We start from the raw sequence: 17,604 nt of genomic DNA, 5'->3' as shown, positions 1-17,604 counted from the left end.
TCATTTTCTAGCCCCCCTATGTCTCTCTGGGGTCCCCTGTAGAGCTAGAGGCCATCTTGTTGTCCCCATCTTTGGGGGAGAAAGGTCACAGCCCAGGTACTTGAGGACGGGCCCACTCCATGCTTTCATCCCTGTCAGGGTGGTAGAAGAGTTGAGAATTCATCCGAGGAGGGAGGGAGGGAGGGAGAGAGGGAGGAGGTCCGCCAAGCTGGCGCCAGGCCAGGAGGGACAAAAAAACCTTTCCGTTCACAGAACCCGGGGCCAGGGAAGGTCCTATGGCCTATGCCTATCTTTTATTGCTCAGACAGTCAAGCTTCTTGGAAATGGGGGGTGCATGGATCTCCTCCCTCACACGCATCACTTAGCGCTTTATGTGCAGAGAGCCGCAGACTTTGAACATCTGCTGACTAAACAGCAGCCCTGATAGAGGAAGAGAGAAAAGAGAAGCCAGCAACCATTGTGACGGCATCCGTTGCTTTGTTCTCCTGAGCTCACACAGCCCCTTCCTTTGGTTGAGCTGTGGTCTCTCCCTCCACCCTTCCGTTTTCCCAGGAACTCAGCATCCTGGGAACTCAGCATCCCTGCAGGACGGGAGGGAGGGCAGGGGGTGGGGTGGGGTGGGGTGGGGGTGGGGGGTGTATCTATCTACAAAGGCGAAGTCAGCGGGGATAGACAGGACTGCATTTTCTCCACTGTGTACTTTGCCCTCCCTGGACCAGGTGTGTGTACCCTTGTGCAGCCTGGCATCACCCAGTTCCAGGAGGCTAGACAACTTGTAGGAGAGAGACAGGTAGTGCCTGAGGGATGGGAGTCACCTGCCTCAGTGGGACATGCTGTCCTGGTGTCTGTGATGAGAATTCCTTGTCGGAATACTTCCTCTAAGTCCATCTTTCCCCTCACCAACCACACCTCTTCCCCATTGCCTCAACCCAACTCTCTTCCCTCCTTGGACTCTTGATTTTTCTTAGTCCTAGGGTAAGACTAAGGGACTGTTTTTAGCTTTTCTTCTAGACAGGTCCAAGGTCATTTCAGGCTTTCAAGCTACATTCTTGTTCTAGTTGTCCACCTTGCTGCAGTCACTCCTAAACGCATTTTTGAGTTATGTGTCTAACTCACAGACCTGTTTTAATTGTACCAGTGAGACAAGGACCTCATATGTTTGCTGTTGCACCTCTTGAACAGTGTCTGGGCCAGGGTAGGCATTCAACAAACACTGAATGAGTAGGCAAGTCCTCTGTCTGTCTATTCATCAGTTCATCCATCCATCCATCCATCCATCCATCCATCCATCCATCCATCCATCCATCCATCTATCCATCTACCTACCCATCCACCCATCCATCTATCCATCTATCCAGCCACCCACCCATCCATCCATCTATCCATCTATCCATCCATCCATCCATCCATCCATCCATCCATCCATCCATCTACCCACCCATCCACCCACCCATCCACCCATCCATCCATCTATCCATCTATCCATCCACCCACCTATCCATCCATCTATCCATCCATCCATCTATCCATGCATGCGCCTACCCATTCTCACCCACCCACAGGCAACACTGAACTAGTGTGATCTCCAAAGGCCCATGTATTACATACAGGCTTGGTCTCCAGCTTGGCAACCTTAGGGGGTAGTGGAAGTTTTAAGAGATAAGGCTTATCAGGGAGGACCTCAGGTCATTGCAGAGGGGTCCTGTTAAGTAAGATCATAGGACTCTGTCCTCTTTCTCTCTTTGCTCCCTGGTTCTCTGTGAGGTGAACGGTTTGGTTCAATAGCATGCTCCTGCCTGATGGACTGACTGCCTTACCACAGGCCCCAAAACAACAGGGGGCAATCTTCAAAGCTGAGTTCAAATAGAGCTGTTCTCTGAGAGCTGGTTATCTCAGATGTGGTATGGTAGCTGCCGACTAACACCAAGTCTCCACAGAGAACTGCTGCCGTGTCCTTCCCGGAGCCCCATGAAACTGGTCTTGGCTCACGCAACATCCATCACTTCACCCTCGTTATTACCTGTGACAAAAGTATTTTATGATTCTTTTTTACCAATAGGGAAAGAGTCAGAGACATGAAGCAACTCACACAGGCCATGAATGACAGAGGCGGTGACTTCAACCTCATTTTCTCATCCATCCAGGGAGTGTTCAGATACAAGTGCAATTCGCAGAAATACCAACTAACTTTTATTATGTGTGCCCGATCATGGACGAGGTGTTTGTATACACATCTTTCCAACTAATCTTGCCAAAAATCCCCTCAGGAAGGCGATGAAGTGCCCCTTGCACAGGGGAGATACTGAGGCACAAACAGGGTGGGCCAAGGGCTTTTACACACAGGACAGGCAACAGTGAGAGAAGCAGGTGAGCTGGCCTTGGCAAGAGTTGCTGATGACTCCTAAAATCTGGGAATGCAATGGTAGAGAGCTCTGAATGGCTGTGGTCAATCATGTCAGAGTGGTCCTAAATTTTTATTTTTATGTGTATGAGTGTTTTACCTTCATGTATGTATGTATGTATGTATGTATGTATGTATGTGCTCCACAAGTATGAGATACCCAGTGAAGCCGGAAGAGGGCGTCCCTGGAGGTGGAGTTATAGGCAGTTTATTTGACTTATACTTCTACATCATAATTCATCACTGCACTGGCTGGTTTTGTGTGTCAACGTGACACAAGCTAGAGTCACCAATGAGGAAGCAGCCTCAGCTGAGGAAATGCCTCCGTAAGATCCAGCTGAAATGCATTTTCTTAATTAGCGATCAATGAGGAAGGGCCCAGCCCATGATGGGTGGTGCCATCCCTGTGGGCTTAGCAAGCCAGGGAAGCAAGCCAGTGGACAGCACCCTCCATGGCCTCTGCATCAGCTCCTGCCTCCGGGATCCTGCCCTGTGTAAGTTCCTGTCCTGACTTTCTTCAGTGATGAACAGCAATGCTGAAGTGTAAGCCAAATAAACCCTTTCCTCCCCAACTTGATTTTTGGTCATATGTTTCTCCACAGCAATAGAAACCCAAACTAAGATGATCACTGAAAGTCACGGCAGGAATTGAAGCAGAAACCGCAGAGGAGTGCTGCTCACTAGCTTGCTCTCCCAGGCTTACTCAGTTTGATTTCTTTTCTTTTTCTTTTTTCTTTTTTCTCAAGATAGTGTTTCTTTGTGTAGTTTTGGAGCCTGTCCTGGAACTCACTCTGTAGATCAGTCTAGCCTTGAACTCACAGAGATCCGCCTGCCTCTGCCTCCCAAATGCTGGAATTAAAGGCATGTGCCACCACCACCTGGCAAGTTTGATTTCTTATACAACCCAGGACCACCTACCTGGGCAGGGCTGGCACTGCCCACAATGGGCTGGTCCTTCCCACATCAATCATTAATCATTAAAATGTCCCATAGACTTGCCTACTGGCCAGTCTGTGAATACACCTAAACTCCCTGAGTTGTATGCCTTAAATGGGACCCGAAGCTCCTGTTTCCCACCTACCACCCTCAATCCTGAACCAAACAGGCCCTCACGACCAAGACAACACCCTGCACCTGACAAACATCCCTGTGAGAAAGAGTGGCCACACATTCCAGGTGTTTTCACAAGTCTCTTGAGAGAAAAAGGAGAATGCCGACCAGCGGACGGAAGCAGACAGAGGGTGCCTACCCTCCCAGCTGAGGAGAGGGAACAGACACAGGTGCTGGTCTACAGACAGGCAATACCAAAGCCAGACTGCGGGCCTTCCACTGACGTGAGCGATGGGTGGAAACGGCCTGGCTGGAGGAAGGACTGCTGTCTGGACCAGGGAGTCTCGCCACCTCCGTGCCAGTTGCCTTCCTGGGTTTCAGCGTTGAAAGTTTCGGGTGGCTTTGCGACCTGGGACTGGCTATCTGTAAGAGGGAAATCACTAGACAAGCCTCATGCTGCCAGAAAATTGAGGTAGCCTTGTAACATACTCAGCTCATGGTATACAGAGGATGGAGGAAGCTATTATCACCGCGTAAGTGAAAACGTCTGACACTGAAGTTGGCCCCACACTGGAGAGTGCAGAGGAAGGCTTCCTGACCGCTCCTTGAGAGGACACCAATGTGCAGACCAAGGGAGCACAAGACAGATTTGGGACCCTGTGGGGTCTTTAACTCACTGTTTTCTGCCCAGGCCCTCTGGGGGCAGCCCTTGCCCAGCTCTAGGCTGCTTTCTGTTCCTGTGAATTGATCTACCTGAAGCATTTCATGTAAGTAAAATCACACAAGACTTTATCGACTGTTAGCACAGTGTCTTCCGTGTATCAGTACTCCATTCTTTTCTTGTCAGATTATTATTGTTATTGAATCAGGGACTTGCTATGTAGACCACCCAGGCTGACCTTGAACATGTAATGATCCACCAGTCTCTGTCTTCCCCGCACTAGGGTTACAGGCTAGTATTAAAGACCTGTATTGACAGGCTATCATAGAATTCTTTTTTTTTTTTTTTTTTTTTCGAGACAGGGTTTCTCTATGTAGCTTTGCGCCTTTCCTGGAGCTCATTTGGTAGCCCAGGCTGGCCTCGAACTCGTAGAGATCCGCCTGGCTCTGCCTCCCGAGTGCTGGAATTAAAGGCATGCGCCACCACCGCCCGGCCATAGAATTCTTTTTAGATACACAGCTTTCACATAGATTTTTAAAAGCTTACAGTCTACTCTCTCCTGCTAAAATAAAATATTTTAGAGTCTCCCTTGGGCTGTTAAGATGACTTGTCGGGTAAGGGCTCTTGCAGTGGGACCTGATGACCTGAGTTCAATCCCATGGTGGAGGGAGGGAACTGACTCTGAAAGCACCGCCCTCCACACTTGTGATGTAGTGCATGAATGCACACACACACACACACACACACACACACACACACACACACACACACAATCACACTATTAATAAATGTGAAAAAAAATTTTTTTTTTTTGGTTTTTTGAGACAGGGTTTCTTTGGTAGCCTTTGCTGTCCTAGAACTCGCACTGTAGACCAGGCTAGCCTCAAACTCACAGAGATCCACCTGCCTTTGTCTCCTGTGTGCTGGGATCAAAGGTGTGCGCCACCACCACTCGGCTTGTGAAAGATATTTTTAATTTAAGTCTCCATTGGCTATCATTCTATAATCCATTTCCTCTTCAAAATGTTGACTTGAACAATTAGCATTATTAAGTATACATCTTGTTTGCATTTTGTTATAATTACAATCATTTAATATTGTAGGAAAGAAGGAATTGAGTTGACTTGGCTAGCTCTCCTGAGTGATTTTGGTATAAAATTACCGTCTTGGTATCTATTTATTGAAGCTGCCTTCTCTTTCATTTTTGCCTTGGATATTATTTGTCAGACATCGTTTAAAAAATTTTAAAGTATTTGTTAGATTTATTTATTTCACGTGTATGAATATTTTGTGTGCCACCTGCATCCCTCGGAGTTCAGAAGAGTTACAGTCAGTTGTAGCCACCGTGTGGGTGCTGGGAACTGAACCAAGTGCTCTGTAGAAGCAGCCAGTGCTCTTAACCACAGAGCCATCTCTCCAGCTCTTGCCAGATGATCGCATTTCTTTTCTTCCTTCCTTCCTTCCTTCCTTCCTTCCTTCCTTCCTTCCTTCCTTCCTTCCTTCCTTTCTTTCTTTCTTTCTTTCTTTCTTTCTTTCTTTCTTTCCGAGACAGGGTTTCTCTATGTAGCTTTGCACCTTTCCTGGAACTCGCTTTGGAGACCAGGCTGGCCTCGAACTCACAGAGATCTGCCTGGCTCTGCCTCCTGAGTGCTGGGATTAAGAGCGTGCACCATCACTGCCCAGCTTTTTTTCTTTCTTTCTTTTTCTCTTTCACATGGTCATATTTCAATGAAAGTTCGTACTAAAAGCAGGGTTACTTGGCTTTCTCGCAGTTCCCTGTAGGTAGGTTTCGTCTCTGTTTGCAGAACTTAAAATAAGTGTTCCCTCCACTTAGGACACACAGTTAGCAGGGAGACAAAAACCCAACAGGTCTTCATTGTTCACATCAGTTCTGAAGACTGCTCTTCCTTCTGTCTTCCAGGCTCTTCGTGGGAACAGTGTCTTTTGAGTATTATAATCCCAGGGGCTTTCGAAGCCTCGGTTTACTTCAATTAATTAACCGTAATTACCATTCCTCCCCCTCGGCTCTCCTGCTGACGTGTCTCCACTTGAACAATGGTAGATTCTTTCAGACCTGTTGTTCTTTCCAGCACTTTCTTTGGTGTTTTTGAAGACACCTTTGCTTTCTGGAAAGGACAGAACATTCCAGTCCTGCCCTGATCTTCCCTGAGTGGTGAAACCAGCCATTGCCCGAGCCGTGCATTCAAAGCCTCCCCCGCTTCCTCTGCAAGAGCAGTAAGTGCTCTTGACTAGCCATCTCTCTGGCTCCAGGAGACACTCATCTCTTCAGGTGGAGACTGATTTGAAACCACAGAGGAGGCGCTGGCATCTGAATGGAGTCGGTGGTCGAGTGCTTTTCTCCTGGGAAGTAAGGAGACAGCTCAGTGGTAGAGCTCTTGTCTGGCATGTATGAAGCCTTGACTTTGGTCTTCAGGATTGGAAATGAGAAGAGCTAACTCATCTGTTGTTGACGACCTTTAAATTAGACAAATGATTTCAAATGACTGAATGTGCTGACTTAAGTATATGTATCGTATCCTCCTTAACTTTTCATTTTTGTTTCTGAGGCAGAGTATCGCAGAACCCAGGCTGGCCTTCCACTGGCTGTGCGGCTGCTAATCCCAGCCCTCCTGCTGCTACCTCTCATGCATCTATATGTTACAGATTCTTTAAAAATTTTGCCAGGCATGATGGTGCACACCTCTAACCCCAGCACTCAGGAGACAGAGGCAGGTGGATCTATACGAGTTCCAGGCTACCTAGTGAGACCTTGTCTCAAAAAAAATTTTTTTTAAATATTTTGTGTATACATGTGTGTCTCTCTCTGTGTGTGTCTGTCTGTGCACCACACACATGCAGGTGCCTGTGGAGGCCAGAAGAGGACGTAGGACCTGCGAGAGCTGGAGTTGTAGGCAGTCGTGAGTCCCTGACGTAGGCACTGCAACTGACCCGGGGTCCTCTGCTTTACCCATTCTCAACTGGGGAGCTGTCTTCTGATCCCACGTTTACCTTTGCAAACGATTTCCTGAAGGGGATGGGAGGGAATAAGTGTGGGTGGTCCAGGAGGTAGATCAGGGTGCTCCCAGCATCTTCAGTAGGGACAATGCACTATGTGCACCCAGGACAACTGAGGTACCTGAAGCTTGCCAGGGGCCGACTCCAGCCAAGCAAGTCACGGGAGGAAGTGACTCCTCAGATGTTTCTGTAGGGCCTGGCCTAGTGCATGCATGAGGGAGGTGTCTTTGTTTAATTATTAAATTTGTTTCCTGTTTATGCCCTTCTTTCTCACATGGGGATCCTTGTGACTCCTGCCCGGAGCTTAGTCAGTCTCCTAATTGTCTCACACAGACAGGCTCTGTCTTCTCCAGTCCTCCAAGCTAGCTGTCATACCACTCCCTGTTTAAAGGTTAGCTGGCTGTAGACCTGGAGCTCACACAAAAAGCCAGTCCTGTGCAGCCACTCGACCCTCTGGACTGGGCTGATTTTGCTCCTTATCCTCACCTTGGGCAGGCATGGCTATCAGGAATGGCATTCCAAATGTTCAGTGAGTCAAAGAATCAGCGTGTAAATGCTGCAGGTACCTGCCCACTGACCTGCCTGCTGACCTACCCCATGGCCTGCTCTTAAAGCCGGGATCACTCTGCACCCAGCTTCTGTCATCCACCCACCTCTTCCTCTGTCTAGTAAATGGTCCATCCACCCACTAGATTCTAGTCCCAGAGGTTTCTAGTTCACAAAGTCTGGGGAGCCTTAGGGGAGTATGGGATTGGGAATAGAAGGAGGGGAAAGGGGATCAGAGGGAAGACTGAAGAAACGGAATCGTCCCTGGTGCTTTAAAAACTGTTAGCGCTGGGAAGATGGCTTATTGGTAAGCTGCATGACAGGCATGGGTTTGATCTCCAGCATACGCATTGAAAACTGGGTGTTGGGGCTGGAGACATGGCTCAGCAGGTAAGAGCACTTGTTCTTGCAAAGGACCTGGATTTGGTTTCCAGCACCCACATGGCAGCTTATAGCAATCTTTAACTCAAGTTCCAGGAGTTCCAGTGTCTTCTTCTGGCCTCCACGGGCACCAGGAATGTACGTAGTGCACATACCTTCATATACATAAATAAAAATAATGTTTTTTTAAAAAGTTGGGTATGATGGAGAATGATTACAAACCCCAGTGCTGAGGATGATGGATGGGGTCCCTGGGGCTCACTGGCTGGCCATCCTGTTCCAGATCCCAATGAGAGACACTGTCTCAGAATACAAAGTGGATGGATAGTGCTTGAGAAGGAACCCTCTGGCCTCCATGTTCATGCACATCTACATAAACATGCAAATACTAACTTAAAATAGCTTTGTTAAAAACTCAAGAGTAACTACTAATTAAAAGAGAGCAAGGGGCTATGTCTTCAGCTACTGGGCAGGCTGGAGTGACCACAGTGAAGGGCAGGTAAATAAAGGCATCTAGACCACGGGTTGGGCCTGCCTCCTCATTCTATTCAAAGGCTTGAAGGTGGGGAGGGGCCGGAGCGGCCAAGGGAGCCTGGCCTCCTACACAGGCAGACCCTGCCTCTGGTCACTCAAAGTTCATCTGTTTTAAGAGTCTGTTCATGAATGGTTACTCTGGTGGGGGAAGCGTTCCAGAACTTTTCAGCTTGTAACTTTGTTCTTTTTCAGGGACCATGCAGAGTGGTTCACAATGAGACCAGAACACCAAACAGACAAGCCCATGTATCCGCAGGTGACTCACAGGTGAGTGTCCTGACCCTTGGCCACCTCCCCACGCTCATGCTACCTTTCTCATGACATTGAATAATTATAGCCCTGGCTAATGCAACTAATGAGCCAGACATAAGCTCTCTCCACCTCAGTTTCCTTGTCTGTGAAATGGGGATGATCAGCGCTCCCACGTCATAGGACTGTTGGGATGAAGCCGCCCAACATTAACACATTAGATGCTCGGCGCTGTGTCGCGCTGCCTTTAGATGTTAAAGCAAGGCTCATATAAATGATCCTGTGCGCTATGACCAGGTTGAGATGCCCCCCAAGTATTCCTCTCTCCGACTTTGACTTCATGGTCATCATTTGGGGGGGCGGGGTCTGATTGGCAGATCGGCCTTTTCTAGGTAGCTCGCACCCAGGACTATGGGAAAGAACATTTTACCTCGGTAGTTAAGTGGCCAGGCCCTGGAGACCTACAACAGTCCCCGAGTTCTACTCAGTTTCTTTTCTGGGTGTGAAGTCTTGGGACGATGCTGCCGCTCAGTGGTGTAGCCCTTTGGCCTCAGAAGACAAGACCGTGTGTGATGAGTGAACTCTCCACGGGAGAGGAAGAAAGGGGCTAGCACTAAGGGACCAAGCCCAAGGCAGCAGGACCCTGAGCAGGCAGGCCATGGCATGGACACACCTGTAGCCGTTGGCTGGCGGCAGCCGGACAATTTGTAGGACAGGGTAGGTCATATCCTCTTGGCGGGGATGGGATGATGAGTCGCAGGACTCAGCGCAGCCGACGCTCCAGTCATTGCCAAGGCTACAATCATTCATTTTCCTCACTGCTATTCAGGGTGAGGTAACCCACACTTCAAAAAAGGCACCTGCCATCCCGGGCTCCGCCACTAGAGGGCAGGCTCTGTCTGCAGAAGATGGCACCGCGGGCTGACAGACCGTGTCTGGGTATCACCAGGGCCAAGGCACCAGTCGCTGGTCTCCCCTTCCCCATTCTCCCCCTCATGAATTCGTGAGGTCTCTTCCAGGCCTCTCATGGACACGGCTTCTTTACTATAACTTAGTCATAATGAAGCCTAAATTCCCCTGCCACTGTCCCGTCCCCCAAGAAAACCCAACGCTTTTACTCTTTGAAGATAAAATAGCCATTCAAACTTCTCCTTTAGCCCAAAGAGGAAAAATAACTCTTATTTATTCTTTCTTTCTTCCTTCCTTCCTTCCTTCCTTCCTTCCTTCCTTCCTTCCTTCCTTCCTTCCTTCCTTCCTTCCTTTCTCAAGACAGGGTTTCTCTGCAAAACAACCCTGGCTATCCTGGAACTCACTCTGTTGATCAGGCTGACCTTGAACTCACAGAGATCCACCTGCCTCTGCCTCCTGAGTGCTGGGATTAAAGGTGTGCGCCACCACCGCCTGGCAATAACTCACTTTTCACTCCTGCAGACTTTGTATTCAAAGATAGTCTTAGTAGGTAGCTGAGGCTGGCCTTGAACCCTGACCCCCTGCCTCTGCAGTACTGGGATAACAAGTATGCCCCACTGTGCCTGGCTTTCTATAGAGCTGCAGCCTCCTGGCCACATCTGATTTCCCAGGGCTGTTGTGGTGATGGACGGTTCGAAGGCGCTCTGCCTGTGGCAGCATCCACCACAGCCTGCAGCAGAGCCCCTTGGGGGCAGGAACTCTGTGATTCCAGGCTGAGCCTAGCGAGTTACGCAGCCTCACGCAGCCGGCTGACATCCCCTTCTCTGCTGCCTCCGAGCTTCTCCCCACCGTGAGAGTGAGTGAGCGTTGGCCTCCGAAGCCCGAAGCCCGAGGCGCAGCTCCAGCAGCCCCTGCTGCTGCGGTGGGTGATTGTCTCTTTGCCTCCGGGACCCACTGGCTCCTTCATTTCCTTCCCCATTTCTCTTTCCTCTTCTTCTGTTCTTCTTGCTGCCCTTTCTGGCCACTATCAGAGAGTTGAGTTGATGGTGCCCAGGGTCCTGGGGACTTTGCTCTTCTCCGTGGCCCTTTTTAGCTGTGACCCGTGGACAGGAAGCTCTTAGGTGGGCTCACTTTGGGCTTGCCACCTGGGGGCCAAATTTAACTTCTGATATGAGGGTCTTTCTCTTCTCCTTCAGTCTACTCATTTGTGTTCTGGCTTTCTTAGATTAGTCTACTCCCTCTCCTGTTACTATTGCTTCTGTTACAGTTATCTCTGGTGCCACGGCTAGAATCTATGGATCACGATCACCAGGCAAGCATCTACCAGTGAGCCACACTCCCCTGGTCCCATCCACTCATTTCAATATTTCTTTTTCTTTTAGTCTTTTAAAAATGTGTGTGTACGTGTGTTTTACTTGCCTTCATGTCTGTGTACCACATACATGCCTAGTGCCCAAGGGACCAGAAGAGGGTATCAGATTCCCTGGAGCCACAGATGGTTGTGAGTGGCCATGTGGGTGTTGGGAACTGAACCCAGGTCCCCTGTAAGAGCAGCTAGTGCTCTTAACCAACAAGCCATCTCTCCAGCCCCAGTCAGTATGTCTTTTCCATTTCTTTCTTTCTCTCTTTCTCTTTCTTTCTTTCTTTCTTTCTTTCTTTCTTTCTTTCTTTCTTTCTTTCTTTCTTTCTTTCTTTCTCTCTCTCTCTCTCTCTCTCTCTCTCTCTCTCTTTCTTCTTCTTCTTCTTCTTCTTCTTCTTCTTCTTCTTCTTCTTCTTCTTCTTCTTCTTCTTCTTCTTCTTTCCAAGACCGGTTTTCTCTGTGTAGCTTTGGAACCTGTCCTGGAACTCACTCTGTAGCTCAGGCTGGCCTTGAACTCACAGAGATCTGCCTGCCTCTGTCTCCTGAGTGCTGGGATTAAAGGTGTGCACCACCATGCTTGGTCTTTCCCAGAGGGTCTGAGGTTCCCTGGGATCCCTGCAGGAGATGGCAGTTGCTGCCCATCAAGGAAGTTCATTAGTAAGTTTCATCATGTATAACGTTCTCTTACTTCTTCCTTTTAAATTGTTTAGAAGGTAAGTCCACTAAGGTTTCTTCTATTGTGGCTTTATATATGTGCATCTAATGTAAAAGTTGCCATGTGAACCTTTACACTTACAATTCAGCGGCATTGGTTACGTGGCACCATGTTAAACAACCGTCATCACTGACTGTTTCCAAAATTTCCCATCACTGCACTTGCCACACCCACTAAACAGCAGCATTTACACCCCCCAACCTCCAACCCCTACTCCCCCACCCTCCACCCCCGCTCCCAGTCCTTGGTGGTCCCCAGTCTTCTCTGTCTCTTCGAGCTCTGCTCTTAAATAGTTAGCACAGTGGAGTCCTGCAGTGAACTCTTAGTGACTGGCACGGTGTCGTGTGCGGTGTATCCATCTGTGGCACGTCACCAGAACACATTCCACTCAATGGCTGAACAGCAGTGGGTCAACATGCTTTAACGCATTCTCATGCAGATTTTTAACAACCTAACATTTTTTTTTCAGCTTAAAAATTACACTGATTATACCTGTATATGTGCAATGATTGATTGATGATGTTTATTTATGTGCAAGTGTGTGCCATGGAGTGTGCATGGAGACCAGAAGATCAAGGTCAGTTGTGGGAGTCAGTTTTCTCACACTGCCATGGGTAGAGACTACAAGGCATTAGTGATTAAGTCCAAGTGACCCTGGGTCTCACACTGAGGATAAGAACAAAATAACTTCCCTTTGGAATAGTTTAACCAGGAGCGAGTCCAGATGTGTGTTCTCTGCTTCGTGTTCCCTGTGTCTTCTGTCCTCTCTCTGTTGTATGAGTCCAAATCCATGCCTGCCTGAGGCTGCCTTGTGAATCTGTCCCTCTGTCTGTGTGTCTGTCTGTCTGTGTTGTGTGGTTTCCGTCATGTCTGTCTGTTTCTCTATGTGTGAGTGGTGTCTATCAGTTTCATTAGATATTGAATTTATTTTGGGGAGTTGTGCATTTAGAAAGCTTTTATTGTTGAGAATGTTCATGACTCCCACATTCGATTACACCGTTCCCTGCTTTGAAAACCTTTGAGCCCACAATCACCGCAGCTGGTGAAGGAATGTCTCCACTCTTACCCCTAGGTGGCGCTGTCGCATCTTTCAACGCAAGGGACCGCATCATCTCTTCCATCCCCGGGGCAAAGCCCTGCAGAAGTCCATTCTCCATATTCTTTTCCACTGGGGTCACACACACACACACACACACACACACACACACACACACACACACACACACACACACTATATTTATTAGCACATGTGGCTTTCTGGGACAGCTCTAAAATAAATTTTACTATGGAAAAGTTTCGAACTTACCCAAAGTTAGGAAAAATAGTACCACATAGATTCAGCAATAGTTAACATCTGCCAGGCTTGAAACGATTTTTCATGTTATGTTTTATCACCCTTAAAAGAGTTATAGGATTGGCCGGGCGGTGGTGGCGCATGCCTTTAATCCTAGCATTTGAGAGGCAGAGGCAGGTGGATCTCTGTGAGTTTGAGGCCAGCCTGGTTGACAGAGTTCCAGGACAGCCGTGTAGAGAGGCCCTGTCTTTAAAAAACAAAAAGGCATAGAGTGGACTAGTAATGCCCTGTGCTTAGTAAAACTATTGTATTTTAGGAAAGTTCTGGAAACAGACCCATATTTCAGTTGTCCTGGGGACCTCTCAGGCTCTAACAGAAGGGGAATACGCTTTCTTTCTCCACTTGTCCAGTCTCCTGATTAACATGTGATAATGACCATCCTCTCCACCCTGTGCCCCCCACGCTTGGGACAGAACCTGGAGCCTTGTGCCCACACCACACAAGTGATCTACCTCTGGGCCCCAACCGGCAGCTCTCTGAGTAGCAGGATAAGAGGTTGCCCTGTGGAAGGTCAGAGTGGGGAGCTGAAAGCAGCCTGGGTTACAGGTTTTTACAAGAGACAGTGATGGTCCACCCTGTACTAGGGATGGACTCTGAGTAACAGGAAAAATGAAGACTGAGTCATATAAAGCATTAAATAAAATACATTTCACCCTTGATAAGTACACACACACACACACACACACACATACACCTCTTACCAAATGGCTATCGTGCCACCCACATCCTGCCTTTGGACCAACCCTTTCCTACACTGCCATGAGTATTGACAGGCACAGATTCCTTTCTGGAATTTCTCTCAGCTGAAGGTTTGCCCCTCCTGGCAGGAGGCGTTCACTAACTGTCAAGACTCCTGCCTTCTGGAACAGCCTCTGCTGGGGTGTCTGCCACTCATGTTTCACTCAGATGTCAGTAGGGCGCTGTGCCTGGCAGGGGCTGGTGGAGGGCTTCTGGACTTCAGAGCCTCATCTATGTTTTCTCATCTTTGAAGACTGATCTGTCTCTGGCAGAGTCTAGAAAACACAACAGAGAGGTGGCTCAGTGGTTAAGAGTGCTTATTGCTCTTCCAGAGGACCTAGATTTGGTTTACAGCACCCATGATGGGCAGCTCACAACCACCTATGATTCCAACTCCAAGGGATACAACGCCCTCTTCTGGCCTACACAGGCACCTGCAGTCATGTGCACATACCCACCTCTCATGCACATAAATAAAAATAAAATCTAAAGAAAAAAAGCAGTGTTGACTTCATGAGTAAATGAAGTAAATTAAAAAAAAAATGCAGTTGATGAGGAGAGGTGTCTGTGTGCACAGAGCTCCGGGAACTTGAGCCCAAGCCATTAGAGAGTCTCAAGTCTCAAGAGCAGCTGTCTTCCTGTTGGACTCCGGCCACGACTGCGGGGACACACAATATACTGAGTCTCAGGGCACAGGGCACAGCAGCTCCATTAGCAGAAGGCTCACTGAGTCTTGGGTTTCTGGAAGGGTAGCAGAAATCAGGAGAGGGCCAGACAAACCATGGAGAAAACTCTGAAAACTACACGATGGTCTGAAATGTGTGGACTGCACTGCACTCAGCTCTGGACAGGAGGGTAAGTGTGAGTGGAGACAAGCTACAGAACACTGGACAGGAAGCTGAGAGGCTAACCACACCCAAGAAGCACCGCCTGATACATATGTAAATCTTCAAGAATGCGGGAATGTCCAGACACCACAGTCAAAGGGAAGAGCCAGTCTTCATGGGTGGTGATCTTTCCTGATTGAGTATTTGAAAAATATTTTTATTTTTAAAAGCTTTACTTTTTAATTTCATGAATGTCTGTGCACACAAGTGCAGGTGCTGCTGCTGGCCACAAGAGGGCACCAGATCCCTGGGAGCTGGAGTTGTTTCCGATGGTTTTGAGTTGTTGGATGTGGATGTTGAGAATAACTGAACGTGGATTCTCTACAAGAGCATCAAGTGCTCTTAACCACGGAGTCATCTCTCCAGCCTTGATTTTTTTTAATTTAGTACAATTCTTTATGCCTTAATGAATATGAATTCCTAAAAAGAGTTCATGTCTTCAAGTCTCATGCAGAAGCCGCAACATGCTCTGTGCCCTGAGACTCAATGTGGTGTGTGTCCCTTCAGTCTTGGCCAGAGTCCAACAGGAAGGCCATTGCTACCACCAGTCAGATCCAAAGCCCTTGCACTGTTTTTATTTTTCTGTGTCTTCTTTTTAAATATTTATTTTTAATGTGCACGAGTGTTTTGCCTGCATATATGTGTGTCTGTGCACCACATGTGTGCCTGGTACTCATGGAATCCAGAAGAGGATGTCAGATCCTTTGGAACCGGAGTTACAGATGGTTGTGAACTGCAGTGTGGATGCTGGGACCTGAACCTGGGTCCTTTCCAAGAACAGTATGTTGCCCTTATCTGCTGAGCCGTTCTCTCCAGCCTCAATTTTCTGTTTTATTTCTTAACAGGGCTGGGATTAAAGGTATGCACCACTACCACCTGGCCCCAGGCCCCATAATTTTAATCTCAGCATTGAAGGAGGCATTAAGAAATTACACAGTTCCCATCCCCTGCTTGCGCTTTCAAAGACCCTGGTTTTACATAGGATGGAAGAAACTATATGATTTTGTAATTCTGAGTGCTAGTTTCAGAAAACCATGTAAAACACACCAAATCCTACTGATATAAAACTTGCTGGGCTAGAGAGATGGCTCAGAAGTTAAAAGCACCGACTGTTTTTCCAGAGGTCCTGAGTTCAATTCCCAGCAACCACATGGTGGCTCACAACCATCTGTAATGAGATCTGGTGCCCTTTTCTGGCCTGCAGGCATACATGCAGACAGAGCATTGTATACATAATAAATAATTTTTTTTAAAAAATTGCACCACAGAGACACACTGGTATTCAACAGGCAGAAGAAAAACCACTACCGCAAAGGACAGCGTCTCCGGGGACTGCAGCGAACAGCTGACTCGGAATGTGAGACCATCACTCTGGGTAATGCTGCTGGTTGCGGGCGGGGAGCTATGAGATTGCAGACAGCAACATTTTTCAAATCATATAGTATAATCAATACAAACAGAATGAAACTAGAAAAAAACCATGTGGTGTAGTTAGTATACAAGGCTCATTTCTTAGTGTTTGAGTGTGTGTATACAACACAAATAAACATACACATGTGAGCACACAACTATACGCACAAACGCAGAAACACACACAACATAATACACTGTGATAAAAATGAACAAGGACACAGAAGAGCTGTCCCTGTCCAGCAGGACAGACTGCATCCTGGTTAACATTCTTCAGCACTCACCTCCGAGTTTCTAATCCACCCCAGGACTTGCTGCACTCCATCTTTGTGCTGTTACACACTATTTTCCTTCTTTAACTAATTTTGTTTGCTTGTTTTTGTTTTTGACTTCTGAGACAGGGTTTCTCTGTGTAACAGCCCTAGCTGTCCTGTAGACCAGGCTGGCCTCGAACTCACAGAGATCGGCCTGCCTCTGCCTCCTGAGTGCTGGGATTGAAGGCATGCGCCACCATCCCTGGCTAGGCTTCTCTAATTCTTGCTTGGCATCTTCATACACCTGAGAAAAGAGGTCCTCTTTAGATCTCCTTCCATCTAGGTAAACAATCTCCCAGGTGGTGGTGTTCATTTCTTGTCTGTGTTTTGGGTACGTGGGCCACACGTGGCCATCAAAGAACCCTGGAGGGTCTAGAGGTCATACACCCTTGTACTCCCTTTCCTCTTACTTCTTCATATGGAATGGTCAGAAAGTAGCTTCTGTCCCATGTGGTGCCCAGTGGTTATCATTTAAGAGGAGGAAACCTTCAACAGTTAAAATGGGAACCCCTTGAGCACTTTCCATGGCTGCTGGTCCCACAGAGCGCCCTGGGTTTCATCCACTACGAAAGGGCTGACACCAGTTTTTCCGTGTTAAGCGCTTCAAGCACATCATACAGCAAAGACCCCTTTTCCTCTCTGTCTGTCTCAGACTCTGGCTTGAGGAAGTCATCCTGAGATAGTATGCTGCAATTGGGAAGGTGTTTCCACAAGTTCTCACCCACTGTTTGTCACGCCACCTATCCCAAGGACAAATGTCTTTATAAAATGAAATAATTTCATCATTTTACGTCTTCCTAAGATTTCTGGAGCAGGTTCGAATCCTCTCCAGCCAGGCTGCAAAGCAGGCCGCAGGAGGGTCTGAAGCACACTGCTGCAGGGCCTCATTCCTTGATTTTATCCACCAACTCCACAGGGGCTAAATTCACCTAGGCGATATACCCCTGGGCACAACTGTGAGGGGCTGTCTGGATTAAGGTAAGCCCCCGAGGCCGTCTGTAAGGATTATCTTTTATTTTTATGTGTATGGGTGTTTTGTGGGCAGTGTGGGTAGGGGCCAGGAGAGGACGTCGGATCCCC

General features: G+C 48.0%; 1 pseudogene; it reads right to left on the bottom strand.

Moving 5' to 3' along the window:
- Positions 1 to 10,533: 10,533 nt before the first annotated feature.
- LOC102905672 (nicotinamide riboside kinase 1 pseudogene) lies at positions 10,534 to 17,310 on the bottom strand (annotated as a pseudogene).
- Positions 17,311 to 17,604: the final 294 nt, after the last annotated feature.

This window comes from Peromyscus maniculatus, chromosome 21 (assembly GCF_049852395.1).
Source record: "Peromyscus maniculatus bairdii isolate BWxNUB_F1_BW_parent chromosome 21, HU_Pman_BW_mat_3.1, whole genome shotgun sequence".
Classification (NCBI taxonomy): Eukaryota; Metazoa; Chordata; class Mammalia; order Rodentia; family Cricetidae; genus Peromyscus; species Peromyscus maniculatus.
This window is presented reverse-complemented; position numbering and strand designations above follow the sequence as displayed.